The sequence below is a fragment of the Thalia democratica genome, chromosome 1 (assembly GCF_965202585.1).
Source record: "Thalia democratica chromosome 1, ktThaDemo2.hap1.1, whole genome shotgun sequence".
Taxonomy (NCBI): Eukaryota; Metazoa; Chordata; class Thaliacea; order Salpida; family Salpidae; genus Thalia; species Thalia democratica.
The window spans coordinates 31,128,659-31,142,299 of NC_139165.1; the positions used below are offsets into that span (position 1 = coordinate 31,128,659).

At 27.7% G+C, this 13,641-nt stretch overlaps 1 long non-coding RNA gene and 6 other non-coding genes across 9 annotated transcripts; all 7 read left to right on the plus strand.

Moving 5' to 3' along the window:
* The first annotated feature begins 1,072 nt into the window (after positions 1-1,072).
* LOC145849302 (small nucleolar RNA SNORD18) lies at positions 1,073-1,142 on the plus strand. The gene has a single exon (XR_014372346.1). It is a non-coding gene; the product is annotated as a small nucleolar RNA SNORD18 (small nucleolar RNA).
* Positions 1,143-1,234: 92 nt separating this feature from the next.
* On the plus strand, positions 1,235-12,258 carry LOC145829291 (uncharacterized). Of its 3 annotated transcripts, none has more exons than XR_014369554.1 (41): positions 1,235-1,369; positions 1,493-1,564; positions 1,738-1,826; positions 2,007-2,066; positions 2,268-2,318; positions 2,494-2,565; positions 2,780-2,866; positions 3,076-3,160; positions 3,626-3,693; positions 3,874-3,922; positions 4,154-4,214; positions 4,442-4,488; positions 4,672-4,733; positions 4,918-5,007; positions 5,196-5,257; positions 5,603-5,668; positions 5,900-5,973; positions 6,153-6,215; positions 6,472-6,529; positions 6,759-6,814; positions 6,990-7,057; positions 7,231-7,280; positions 7,513-7,577; positions 7,793-7,827; positions 8,007-8,083; positions 8,276-8,346; positions 8,597-8,646; positions 8,813-8,868; positions 9,057-9,130; positions 9,365-9,418; positions 9,658-9,716; positions 9,906-9,970; positions 10,139-10,185; positions 10,418-10,481; positions 10,721-10,766; positions 10,951-11,019; positions 11,222-11,274; positions 11,444-11,513; positions 11,703-11,756; positions 11,937-11,984; positions 12,225-12,258. It is a non-coding gene; the product is annotated as an uncharacterized LOC145829291 (long non-coding RNA). The 3 variants fall into 3 exon arrangements; XR_014369555.1 differs by having other exon boundaries at positions 4,672-4,719; XR_014369556.1 differs by lacking the exons at positions 1,235-1,369; positions 1,493-1,564; positions 1,738-1,826; ... (21 more) ...; positions 8,007-8,083; positions 8,276-8,346 and having other exon boundaries at positions 8,560-8,646.
* On the plus strand, positions 2,359-2,433 carry LOC145849308 (small nucleolar RNA SNORD83). The gene has a single exon (XR_014372352.1). It is a non-coding gene; the product is annotated as a small nucleolar RNA SNORD83 (small nucleolar RNA).
* On the plus strand, positions 3,743-3,812 carry LOC145849298 (small nucleolar RNA SNORD31). Its single transcript, XR_014372342.1, has one exon. It is a non-coding gene; the product is annotated as a small nucleolar RNA SNORD31 (small nucleolar RNA).
* On the plus strand, positions 7,100-7,168 carry LOC145849297 (small nucleolar RNA SNORD31). Its single transcript, XR_014372341.1, has one exon. It is a non-coding gene; the product is annotated as a small nucleolar RNA SNORD31 (small nucleolar RNA).
* On the plus strand, positions 8,130-8,199 carry LOC145849303 (small nucleolar RNA SNORD18). The gene has a single exon (XR_014372347.1). It is a non-coding gene; the product is annotated as a small nucleolar RNA SNORD18 (small nucleolar RNA).
* LOC145849295 (small nucleolar RNA SNORD31) lies at positions 10,009-10,078 on the plus strand. The gene has a single exon (XR_014372339.1). It is a non-coding gene; the product is annotated as a small nucleolar RNA SNORD31 (small nucleolar RNA).
* Positions 12,259-13,641: the final 1,383 nt, after the last annotated feature.

The window sequence follows — 13,641 nt, forward strand, 5'->3', positions numbered from 1 at the left end:
TAGTAAAATTTTGATTTCACTCAAAACATTTATTATATAAATAAATAAAAATTGTCTTCATCCATATTTTTTAAATGAGTGGCAACCCTGCACATATCATTTTAGGCATGCATTTTGTTAAAACTTGAAACTTTTTCTATGATTAATCAAGTGTAGCTTGTATGCAAAATTAAGATAATTCTGAAACCTGCTATAGCAGTGGTTTTCAAATTGCCAAAAAAATCATTGAAATTTTAATAAAATGCAGTAACTATTTTTCATTTAACAAAATAAAATTACAACAAACTAACATTGTCAAAATTAAAAAAAAAAATATTTTTTAGAATTGAAGACAAAATGAAAGGCTTTGCCCTTTAGAACACAAGGAGTTGTGGATAAATATTTTGTGGTTAGTTGTTAAAATTTATGCAAAAAGTTTTTTTTATGCAAATAATGATGACTTTGTGCACCACTCTTTTAAATAAACACCACTAATTCTAGTCTAAACTCTTTTTTTTATTCAGATTACTGGTTCACTCTCAGCTGTGATGAAAGTGATGAAAGACAATTTCCTGTGGCTCTTTAAGGTATGTGAAATTTTTTTGAAATGACAAATTAATTTTAAAGCTTTGATGACAATTTAGAAGCGCTTGCATATACTATTGATGACTTCTCTATCCCACTGAGCATAATAAGAAATGTAACAGTTTTTAATACCTACTTATCATACATTAATATTCAAAACCTATATTTTACAGAAAAGAACAGCCCAATTACCAGACTAGAGCAAGGAAAGTGCAAAACTGTCAGTAGTTAGTTTTACCTTAATTTTTTCCTGAGTTTTATTTTATTTAGTAACAATAAATGGTTATTTGAGATTTAGAGATATTATATTGCAAATAAGTTCCAAACCTTAAATTAATTAAGTATTTGGCGTTCCCTTTGCAAAAATTAAAAATCTTGGCTTGCTATGTGTTTTTCACCAGCTTAGTTGAGTTTAGTTGAGCCAACATACAGCTTGTTTACATAAGAGGTTGCAGTAAAGGTGTAAAGGTTAGAAATAGTTAATCAGATATGAAAGTTTTTTAGTTATAAACAATGATGAGAATAACTTCTGGTCCGTGTTTTTGACAACAAATGACAACATAAGAAGCTCTGATAAAATAATAAAATTGAATAAATTTATGATAAATTTATTTATTTATTTTTTCAACACTATTTTCATTACAGAATCAACTGAGTCAGTTCCTTGTGTTCATCAACTTCTCATAAAAAAGGTAGATGATGATATATTATAAAATAATACATTATGTCCTCAAAAAAGCACCATTATAATACATATATTACTTGTGGTTGTCGAAAGGGACTAAATTAATTGTTATATTTGTGGGTGAGTTGGTAAATTTATGTATTTGCTTGACTCAAGAATATAACATACATTTCAATTTATAATACTAATACTTATAATAAGCCTTCTACAATGAATTCATTTTAAATCCAAATATTTCTACAGAAGCTGAGCACTACAGAAGTGGATTCAAACTCTTCTCAAAGATTGAAAGTTTTAACTATGAGATACTAACTGGTGAGTATTGTATAGTGATTTTATAATATTTTCTAAAAGCAATGATGATGTTTTGATAGGGACAACTGAAATATTCTGTGATTATTTATCGTTTTCTGAGCTTATAACTTCAAAGTTGATTTTTTTGCTCAAATTATGCTCAAATTTATGCTTAAACATAAATATTTTTATAGATCGCAATCAGAACAAACCATCACAAAACCGTAAAAAACATTGTAAAAAACCACATAAAACGAGATTGTGAGCAAGATGAAAAGTTGTTGTAAGTTTTTTTAGTTAATGCTACAGAGATTAAATTAAAATAAAGTTAATTATATGATGAGATTAAAGGCATAGTTCACCTGAATTAATGGGATGACAACTTACTTTGCTGAATAAACATATTGTATTGATAACAAGTTATAATTTTATATACAATGTACCAACTGTTGTTCATTTTCAGACATCTTCTCATGAAATCTTTTGATGTGACAAGACAAAAATGCCAACCTGTTCATTTTTGGTAAGTCTTGTCATGAGAATAATAACAATAATTTTAAGTAGCTGATGATGTTAACTTAATTCTGCCAAATGTATGTAATTTTTAGTAGGATTTGCAAATGATATGAACTACCGTTTTAAACTGAAGCTTCTTAAAACATATATCACTATTTTTTCATGTTTTTTTTTGTAAGCAATCTTCAATACTAACTACTTCTAACAGGTATCCTGTACCCAAGGCCTGCATTTGTAGCATCAACTCTGGGCTCAATAGGTAAAAATGATTTATCAAATTTGTTAATATAGTAAATTTAGTCACAAGATGATTTGAATAGTAACAGCAGCATTTTGCAATGTAGACCGTGATCTATCACCCTTTTCTGATGGCTAAAATTAAATATTTATATTTAAGTTTTTTAATAAGTTACTAAATTGAATATTTTTAACAGCATATAAGACTCGGTGAATGCTTCTTAACAAGTTCAGAAGTTGTGACGTAGAAAGAAAACTTGTCTTCAAAGGTGAGATCATAGATTGTTATTAGAATATATTCTTAAGTTTAAATCAACTGCAATGATGATGTTTCCACGTTCGCAGTTTCCACTGAATACTTTTTAAGTAAATGACAGCGAAAATCTTCCTTGGATGTCTGAGCAGTTATAGCATGCACTAATGTATAAGATAAAAAGTTAGTGGTTTATAAATTAAATAATGTAGTTTATAAATCAATTACAGATTGTTGGATAAAGCATTGTTGGAGCTACAGCTATCCTATCTGTTTGATGACTTAACTTCTCCCTCCCTACCCGACCTTTTATAAAAGTAGGTATAAATTTTAAACTTTTATTTAGTACATTAAATAATTTCTCTTTTAAAAAAGCATTGATGATAATTTCTGTCAATCCCCTGAAATGAGATTTTCCATGTTGAAAAATGCTAACTTTCTGAGCTTAAAAACTAAAATCTAATTAATTGTTTACTGTTTTACATCTTGTAAACTAAATTAAATGCTGTTATATATGAAAACACAGATGCAGTAAGAAGTTGATGTTAAGACAGAACTGACGAATGGTCATTACTTCAAATAATCAATGAACCACAGCATATGAGTGCCAGGTAAGACATTTTATATTTTGAAAAAAAAGTAAACGCAAATAAGTTCCAAAGCTTTATTTAATTGAGTATTTGGCGTTCCCTTTGCGAAAATTAAAATTCTTGGCTTGCTATGTGTTTTTCACCAGCTTAAATGTGATCTACATACGTTGTCAATTGACATTTTATTACTAGAATTAATTTTTATATTTATTCTTACTTGACCATTAAATCGAAAAAAGTTTTAATTGACCCCAACTTTTAGAATTTCCTTGTGTTTCTTCAGAGCAAGCATGAGTCCATCCCAGTTTTAATGTGAATTTAAATTATAAGTTAAAAAAATAAATTTTTTCAAGTACTATTAAACATGATAGAAAATTTTTGTATCTGATTTTACTGATGATACACCCAGCTCTCTGAAAACTAATAAAAAAATCAGCTTTAAGAAAAAATTGTTAAATCATCAATGAAAAACCTTTTCTTTTTCAGATACCTGCCAGAAACCACCAAAAAAGATCAAAGACATCAGAGCAGTTGTCCACAGTTTACTTTCAGAGGTAAGTATAATTTTATATTGTAATATGTACATTTATAATATTAATATAAATTGTGAATGATGACTTCAATGTCGCCCCAGTCTGAATATATTATGACGACTGACTTGTTCTGAAACTAAATTTGAAATTGTTAAAAATGAAAACTTTTACTTACATGTTTTTATTAAATTAAATTTTCAGATCCATTTTCTCAAACACCCAAAATGAAACAGAGTCATCATTAAAAATAGTAAGTTCTTGAATTGATATTTTGTTATTTAGTCAAAATTTTTTGCTAAAATGATGAAAAACCTTGTGTATGAGTGAATCAGTTATTTGTCATTAAGCTAGAAATAGCTGAACCCAATGACAAGGCTGTTTTGCTAAGATTTTAAATGGTTTATTACCAGTCTAATAGCATTTATTAAAGTTTTAAAGTATGTTAACTTGTAACAAATTAAAAAGCATAACTTAATTACAGGCAGCAACTGATGATTTAAGATACTTACTCTAACCAGCATCAGTTTCCAACATTTGTGAAGGTTAGTATTTTGGTTGTTTACATTAATCAAATGTTTAAAAGTAATCAATAAAACTGCAATGATGATGTTTCCACGTTCGCAGTTTCCACTGAATACTTTTTAAGTAAATGACAGCGTAAATCTTCCTTGGATGTCTGAGCAGTTATAGTAAAACTAAACTTGAATTTTTTATATTTATGTACTGTTGAATGAATTAACTTATATTAAGCAGTTACTTTTAATTACAGAATTTTGAGTGGTGCAGCTTGAAACTTCCTTTCCATATATAAACAAAGTGAGCTGCGTTTTAGTTTTATTTGATATAATAAACTGTTGTATGACGACAAAATTTCGCTCTCCTGAATAACTTTAATGTTGATAAACCAATATGATTACTTCTGACAACAAACATGATGTAGAAATAAATATTCTCTCAATTTTCTCTGAACGACCAAATAAAAAAAATAATTTTACACAGGTGCTTCAAAACTGTTCATGCTTGCAAAGAGTGCCACAGAATACTCAAGTTAGATCAACTAAGTTTGTTCTAAGACTATTTCAGATTAAATAATTTATTTAGTAAAAGCTTAAATGATTATATTTAGTTATCCCTGTCATACGAATTCAATGGTGAAGACATCTCAATGATTAAGCAAGCTACTTATATATTGTAAACATACAAGTTTAACAATTCCAGTGTTTAAATGTTAAATATACTTTTTAGGTTTGAAGAAAATTTCTGACAAACGAGCACACATCAGCTTGAATCGGTGAATTAGAAAACAATGGATCATAATAGACAACAGGCTGGAAGGTGAGAATTAAAATTTGTTATACATTTAATTGTCATAACACTCAATGATGATTGAAATATTTGTTATTATGAAAAACAAGGTTTTAATGCTGACATATTTTTCACCAAGATCGCTGACATGTGTTTTGCAATTAAGTTCACTTAAAAGTTTTTAACATAAGTATGCTTAATTTTGTATATTTTTACAGATCAACGGTTGGTAGCTCAGTTGGCTGATTAATCAAAGTTTTCCTATGGTCAATATAAGCAAGTACGTAACCTCTTTATTATTATGTATTGTAATTCATTTTTCTAGTTCTTCAATTTCTCATTTATGTTGGAAGGATTCGCTAAAATGATAAATAAAACGAAAGCTTTTACCAAGCCATCACCAACTTTTCTTGTGTTGTTTGATGGAAGTCTGCTTTTCGACATGTTTATATAAAAACAAAGAAATATGTTATATATTTGACCGATAAAAATAAAGACTATGTACCCATTATTTTAGAGTCTAAATAGTTATACAACTTGAATAGATATATGACCAGTTTAATAAAAATTCCAGTATAAATTGACCATTTCTTGTTTTAAATATTGACTCCAGTTTTTTTAACAGTTAGTGGAGAACTACCGAACTAAGAAACCACCACCAGAAAAAAGTTTTGTTCAAAACAATTAAAAGGTTAGATTGTTGATTGTATTTGTTGTTATTGGAGCAATATTATTCATGTTACTAATACTGCAATGATGATGTTTCCACGTTCGCAGTTTCCACTGAATACTTTTTAAAAGTAAATGACAGCGAAAATCTTCCTTGGATGTCTGAGCAGTTTTATATTTATATAAAAAGATTGCCATTTACGAAAAACGTAGTTTAAATTAGAAGGCTATCATTATTTATAATTAATTATAGGAGCAATTTTGAAGCCACAACCCATGTTCTTCGTTATGATGAGATCGCTACATCCCAAACAACTTCATACAAGAGTAAGTTTAACTTATAAAATATTTTTCTGTTAATGTTTCATCAAAGCAATGATGATATTTTCAGTCAATCCCCTGAAATGAGATTTTTAATGTTGAAGATTGCTAACTTTCTGAGCTTAATTAAAACAAAATTGAAGTAACATTGTTTTATAAACTAACGAAGAAAAAATTTATTACAGGCAAATACCATGATGCAATAATAACTGATTAATGCTGGTTTCACTTGAAGTCAAGAAAGAAAGGTAAATTTTAATTCTAGTTTTTATTAATTATTAAATATATTAATATTTTTTTGCATTAATTAAGCCGACTAGTTTTCTTCTTGTATAGATTATTAGCGACATACGGTGCACACAGAAAATACAATATAGAGCTTGAAAAATGAGAGATATGTAACTCTTCAAGGCTGATTTGTGACAATTTTATAATAATAACCATTAAAACTGACGATTTAAGTCAACATATTTTATAATTAAAAAAATTTTTAATACTTACCAGATTTCTTTGAGAACAAACGCTTCAAATAATCAATGGACTACACAAACATAAGTATTAGGTAAGAAATTTTTCTTGAGAATAAAGTAAGCGCAAATAAGTTCCAAAGCTTTATTTAATTGAGTATTTGGCGTTCCCTTTGCGAAAATTAAAATTCTTGGCTTGCTATGTGTTTTTCACTTAATTTTAAATGTGAACTACATACGTTGTCAATAGACATTTTATTGAATGTAATATTTTTAATATGTATATATTTATAACCTATGTTTGATTTTACAATAATTTTACAGAACACAGTAGGAAACCACCACTCGAAGTACTTGTTGTTGATTCATTTAGTTTCAAGGTGAGTTGCATTATTAAATTTTATTATAATTTTTTTTTTAAATATCTTAAACATGATAGAAAATTTTTGTATCTGATTTCACTGACGATACACCCAGCTCTCTGAAAATTAAAAAAAAAAAACATTTTTAAGAAAAAATAATAAAATCATTGATTAAAAAGTTTTTCTGTTTCAGATACCTGCCAGCGACCACCAAATAAGATCAAACATGGCTGAGCAGTTATTCACAGTTTACTTTCAGTGGTAAGTAAAATTTTATATTATAACATGTATATTTTTAATTAAATTGTCAATGATGACTTCAATGTCGCCCCAGTCTGAATACAACTGACGACTGACTTGTTCTGAAACTAAAATTTGAAATTGAAATAATATTTAAACTTTTATATACACTATTGAAAACAATATATTTTCAGGACTTTTCGTTCAAACGTCTATAGTGGAAACAAATCATCATTTAGAAAAAGTAAGTTTTTATATTACTACTTAATAATAAACTATTAACAAATAGCTAACATGATGTTAAAACTTTGTGTATGAGTGAATCAGTTATTTGTCATCAAGCTAGAAATAGCTGAACCCAATGGCAAGGCTGTTTTGCTGAGATTTTAAATGGTTTATTACCAGTCTGATAGCATTAAATAAAAGTTCATAATTTTTTTAAATTATTTAATTATTAAAGCATTATATAATTACAGGTTACCAGTGGTTGAAAACATTGAACTTAATGAAGCAAATGTTGTCATTCCCAACTTTAAAAAAGGTCAGTTTCTAAAATATTTTTGTGTAAACAATTTTATCATATTTTGTACAACTGCAATGATGATGTTTCCACGTTCGCAGTTTCCACTGAATACTTTTTAAAAGTAAATGACAGCGAAAATCTTCCTTGGATGTCTGAGCAGTTATATATTTAATTAATGAGAATTATTAAGTTATACCCATAAAAACTCAAAATTAATACTATCATTTTTACAGGCTGAAAGTTGATGCCACAAAATCACAAACAGAAAGTAAGGCAAAATTTACAGTAGTTTTTCTAAATATAAACATTTAAGCAATGATGATTTTGTCTCGTTCGTCAGATAAATTTTGTTGACTCATTCTCTAAGAAGTCCTGAGCTTTACATAAATCAGTTATTAATATTACTTGTAGTTTATATTGAAATAAACCTAATAACTATTTTTATAGATATTTCCATCTAGCTTTACCATCTGATCTTTGAAGAAACAGTTGGTGTTCAACGGAAGAAAAAAAGAATGTTGATGGTTAGAACAGTTTTAGAATGTATTGTTAAAAATTGTAACTTAGTTAAAAAAATGATAATAATTACTTCTGGTCCGTGTTTTTGACAACAAATGATAACATAAGAAGCTCTGATAAATTTAGTTTACAACAGCTTTCATTAGGTTAATTATATTTGTGTATCAATAAATTGATTTAATTGAAAATATTTTCAGGTATGACACATTGGCAACTACCACCCAAAACTCAAGCCATCCTCTCAAAATTACACAGTGAATAGTCTGAGGTAAGTAGCATATGGTAACTTAAAGTTTATAAACTGAATATGAATATGAACTCAAAAAAGCACCATTATAATGCATATATTACTAGTGGTTGTCGAAAGGGACTAAATTAATTGTTATATTTGTGGGTGAGTTTGTAAATGTTCATGTATTTATTTTACTCAAGAATATAACATACATTTGCATGTCAATGTTATTAAAATTTTATTCACCTAATTTAAAATAGTAACTTATTAAAATTAGTTTTTGTAGCGTTAGAAGTTTGATGATAAAGCAGAAACCCTGAAGTAATCTCTCAAATTGTTAGTTTTCAACCTTTTCTATTTTAAACTTGAGTTAGAGCTATGATGATGTTTTGATAGGGACAACTGATATTCTGTGATTATTTATCGTTTTCTGAGCTTATGTTAATTCACAGTATTTAATGATAGTTTATATATAAAGTGCAATAAAAACATAATTTTACAGTGACGAAATTTGGATACAATTATTGCTGTTTCCATACAAAAGCAACAATATTACAGGTAAGAACTGTTGTGTTCATTAAGTATTCAATATTTATTATATTAAAATAGTTTTATAGTATGATGAGATTAAAGGCATAGTTCAACTGAATTAATGGGATGACAACTTACTTTACTAATTAAAATTTAAACTTAATTCCATTTGGTGCTTTCTTTTTTATAAAAAGATCAATGTTTTTTTTTTACAGATTGCCATTCTAATTGATGAGGTCAAATTTTGAGGCGTCAATATCTCACCAAATTGTCAAGTCACCACAAAATTGTAAGTTCGTTTTGAATAAATGTTTCTAAAAATTGCAAACAAGTTCCAAGGCTTTATTTAATTGAGTATTTGGCGTTCCCTTTGCGAAAATAAAAATTCTTGGCTTGCTATGTGTTTTTCACCAGCTTAAATGTGATCTACATACGTTGTCAATTGACATTTCATTAAATGAATTTTTTTTTTATGCCAATAAGGATAATTTTATTATTTTTCTAACAGTTAATTCTTTTTCAGAATCAATAAAGGAATACAGATCTTCAATTAGTCTGTACTGTACAGAAACAGCAGGTAAATGTAATACTTTTTTTTACAAAAGTTCTTATGTTAGGCATTGGTATTGAGTTTTAGCTATTTTTGTTGGTAAATAGATAAAAATTATCCGATGCTATAGAAATATCAGAGAGAAATGTGTAATTGTTGCTTATAATATGAGTGAATAATATAAGGGATCTCTCATACATTTGTATTTAATAATATTTAGTTTTTCTTTGAAAGTTTCCAAAATTTAATGAATTTTTTTTTTTTAGACGCACGTTGAATGTGAATAATCATAAATCACAACGACTCCTTGAAACCAGCTTCCAAAGTAAGAAGATTTTTTTTATATTTATGCATTAAAAATACAAGCAATGATGATATTTTCTGTCAATCCCCTGAATTGAGATTTTTCATGTTGAAAATTGCTAACTTCCTGAGCTTAGAAATAATAAAAATAATTTTATAGACAATAAGTATAATATTGATTACAACTAACTAAACTCAGAAATATTTTTAGGACATCAGGCTTACCTCAAGGAAACTGAGTGGTCTGAAAAAAGAATTGTATTATATACAACTTCGGTTAGTTGTGATTCAATTTTTATTTTATACATTTGATAATTGTCAATGATGACTTCAATGTCGCCCCAGTCTGAATATGTTATGACGACTGACTTGTTCTGAAACTAAGTAAAATAACTGATTGAAAACTTATTTTATTAAATAATATTTATTAAGTAAAATTTTCAGATCCTTACCCTCGGATATTCAAAATGAAATACAATCGATTAAATCAAGTAAGTTTTATATTGATAACTATATATTAGATAATTGATAAGAAGCTAAAATGATGTTGACAATTATAATGAGTGAATCGGTTATTTGTCATTAAGCTAGAAATAGCTGAACCCAATGGCAAGGCTGTTTTGCTAAGATTTTAAATGGTTTTTTACTAGTCTGATAGCAATAAATAAAAGTCATAATATATTCAAAGTTAAAATAATTATTAAAAGCATAACTTAATTACAGGCTGCAACTAATTGATTGAGGAAACTTACTGTAACCACCATCAGATTTCAACTTTTATTATTAGGTTAGTATTTTTGTACTATTTTCATACTATTCAAACTTGAGCAAATATTTTAAAACTGCAATGATGATGTTTCCACGTTCGCAGTTTCCACTGAATACTTAAAAAAAGTAAATGACAGCGAAAATCTTCCTTGGATGTCTGAGCAGTTTTATATTAAGTTATAATATTGAGTATTTTTAAGTTAAACTTTGAACATACCTTGAACCAAAACTTGAAAATTAAAAATATTATTTTTACAGGCTGAACGACTACTGCAAGTTGATGCTACAAAATCACAAACAAAAAGTAAGTCGTATTTTTATTATAATTTAAAAAAATAAATAATTTTAAAGCAATGATGATTCTGTCTCGTTCGTCAGATAAATTTTGTTGACCTTTTCTCTAAGAAGTCCTGAGTTTAATTAATTAATTTATAGTTTAACTTGCCAAATTGGACAATCTTGGTTTACAATGATTAAATTATTTGTAGATAGTAATGCTGGCTAGGTGTGCGGTTTTGATGTACAAGCTTATCATTCTAATGGTCAAGTATACAAAGGTTATTTGATTATTTGTTAGTTTAACTTTATTTATAAATAAGCATTGATGATAATTTCTGTCAATCCCCAGAAATGAGATTTTTTCATGTTGACAATTGCTAACTACCTGAGCTCAAAAACGATTAAAAAATTTGATAAATTTTAAAACACGCTAAATATAAATTTAGTTGATACATATGATTAAATTTAATATATTTACAGCACAGATGGATATCATGGTTACTCTGTGGAAAACATGAAAAAGGGAACACCAGGTAAATTTTAATTTAGATCTTGTTACATTATATAAATTATTTGTCAATGATGACTTCAATGTCGCCCCAGTCTGAATACAACTGACGACTGACTTGTTCTGAAATTAAATTTATAACAATAAAAATTAAGATTGATTTTGCACGTTGATAAAATATTTTTTGTTTTCAGGTATCTTTTTCTGTACAACAAATGATCACCTGTTGAGACAAATATCAAAACACGGCCCACCAGTGCCGAGGTAAATAATTTACCTTTTATACAATGATTATATAACTGATATTTAAAATAATTTACAATGATGATTATTTTATACCATCTTTCGACTGAATACAATAAATGTCGAAGACTACTATCTGACACAAAATTTTTTAATTCAAATGCATAATGAATTTAATTTTCAACAATTAATTAAATTAAATTTTTACAGATCTACAACGTTTGTCGCAAATCCCCATGACACTAGAAGATAATAAACATTCAGGTAAGCAATTAAATATAATAAAATAATAAAAGTATAATACCATAATGATGAGAAATTCCACGAGACATAATGAATAATATTATTGCTGAGTTGGGTGAGATCCTGAATGGTTAAATAATTAAATATATTGATTTTTCAATTTAAATTTGATTAGATAATATATTGTTCTTATTTTTACAGATTGCTGTTGCAACTTGGTACATCTACCTTGGGCGTGTGTACTAAAAAGTAAGTTGTTGATATATCATATTGTATAGTTTAATTAAAAATATAAACGCAAATAAGTTCCAAAGCTTTATTCAATTGAGTATTTGGCGTTCCCTTTGCGAAAATTAATCAGTTGAGAGCTGTGTAATTGTCAAGTAGATAATGCTTGGATGATATAAGGATCTCTCAAACATTTTTGAACTAGTAAATTAAGTATATTAGTTTACAATTTCCTGTTTTTACTGAATTTTTAAAACGCAGATGCAGCCACAAGGAGTCCTCAGCACATGAAGGCGCCTGACGGTTGTTCAACAGATCTCTTAGTTAAATATTTGTTTGTGTGTGAAAATAAACTTGAAAAACTTCGAAACTGTTTGTGTTGTTTAAAAAATAGTTTACTTTAATGTTTATATTAAGCGCTTTTAAAGAAGTTCAATTGTATCCAAATATAAAGGTCTTCACGTTTGTATAGTAATCTAAATGATAAGATATCAAAATTCATTCATATTTTGAATACCCTATTGACTTGTAGTGTCGTTTGCGCATATTATAAACCAGTATGTCAGTTTTGTTATATACTAAATTATTATCTGTACTGATAGAGCAATGTTTGATAATAAGGTTAAGATTTCTTAGACTAAGTATATGCTTCGCATCAGATTTATTGTAAAAATTCCCTTCAATAAAAAGTCAATCGCAAGTCGTAAAGTTTTTGAATTTTTTGGATATTTGCATAAATGCGCACCACGTAATACAAATAGGTAGGCAGAACAGAGTACTCACACGCGAAAAAGAGCACACCATAAAAATATTTCATGCCTGGTTGTGCTATACCAAAAAAGCACTTTGCCAGTTATATTTACAAACTTCTTTGTAATACTTTATGTAAGTTTCAAAAGTATGTGTAAGACCTTTTTGCTCTTCATCATGAACTCTAATATAGTAAAATTTGTTTGGTGACCACCGAATTTTATTTAAGGGGAGAGGGTGTGGGTAAAACCCTGTTTTTTTTTTTTGAAATTTGATCTTATTTTATATAGTTTTTACTAAGCTACAATAAACTTTTTATAGATTTAGAAATTCAAGATAGTTTTGTGATATAGCCGGTAAAGCAACTTCAGGTGTCTTATGGGAGGTGCAAACTAAAATAGCAAAAATATACTATTACACTACAAATCTACCTTATACGTTTTTTGAGATAACTACCTAAGAATTGGAAATGTTCCTTATAATATTTAAAAAATTCTGTCAAAACAAAATTTTTAAAAATAAAAGTTCCATATAAAAATACGTTTTTTTGTTATACAAATTTTACTCCTAAATATTGGAAGGAATATTTTCAAAAAATATCAGGTAGTTATCTCAAAAACCGTAGGAGATAGATTTTTAGTTATTTGCCGTTTTAGTTTGCGCCTCCCATGAAGACCCTATTGTTGCCTCCGGCTTTGACCTGCTATATTTCCAAAATTATTTTGAATTTTCAAAACCTGTTAGAAGTATCTTGTAGCTTTGTAAAAAAATATAGAATAAGATCAAATTTCAAAAAAAAAAGTGTTTTACTCCCCTATGCCCTCAACTTTTTGCAGACAACCTGAAACTAATACAGTATATTCAGTCACTTACCTTATCCAAAACATAGATCCCAGCCGTATCTGGTTGATAGTTCTACAAGGAACTG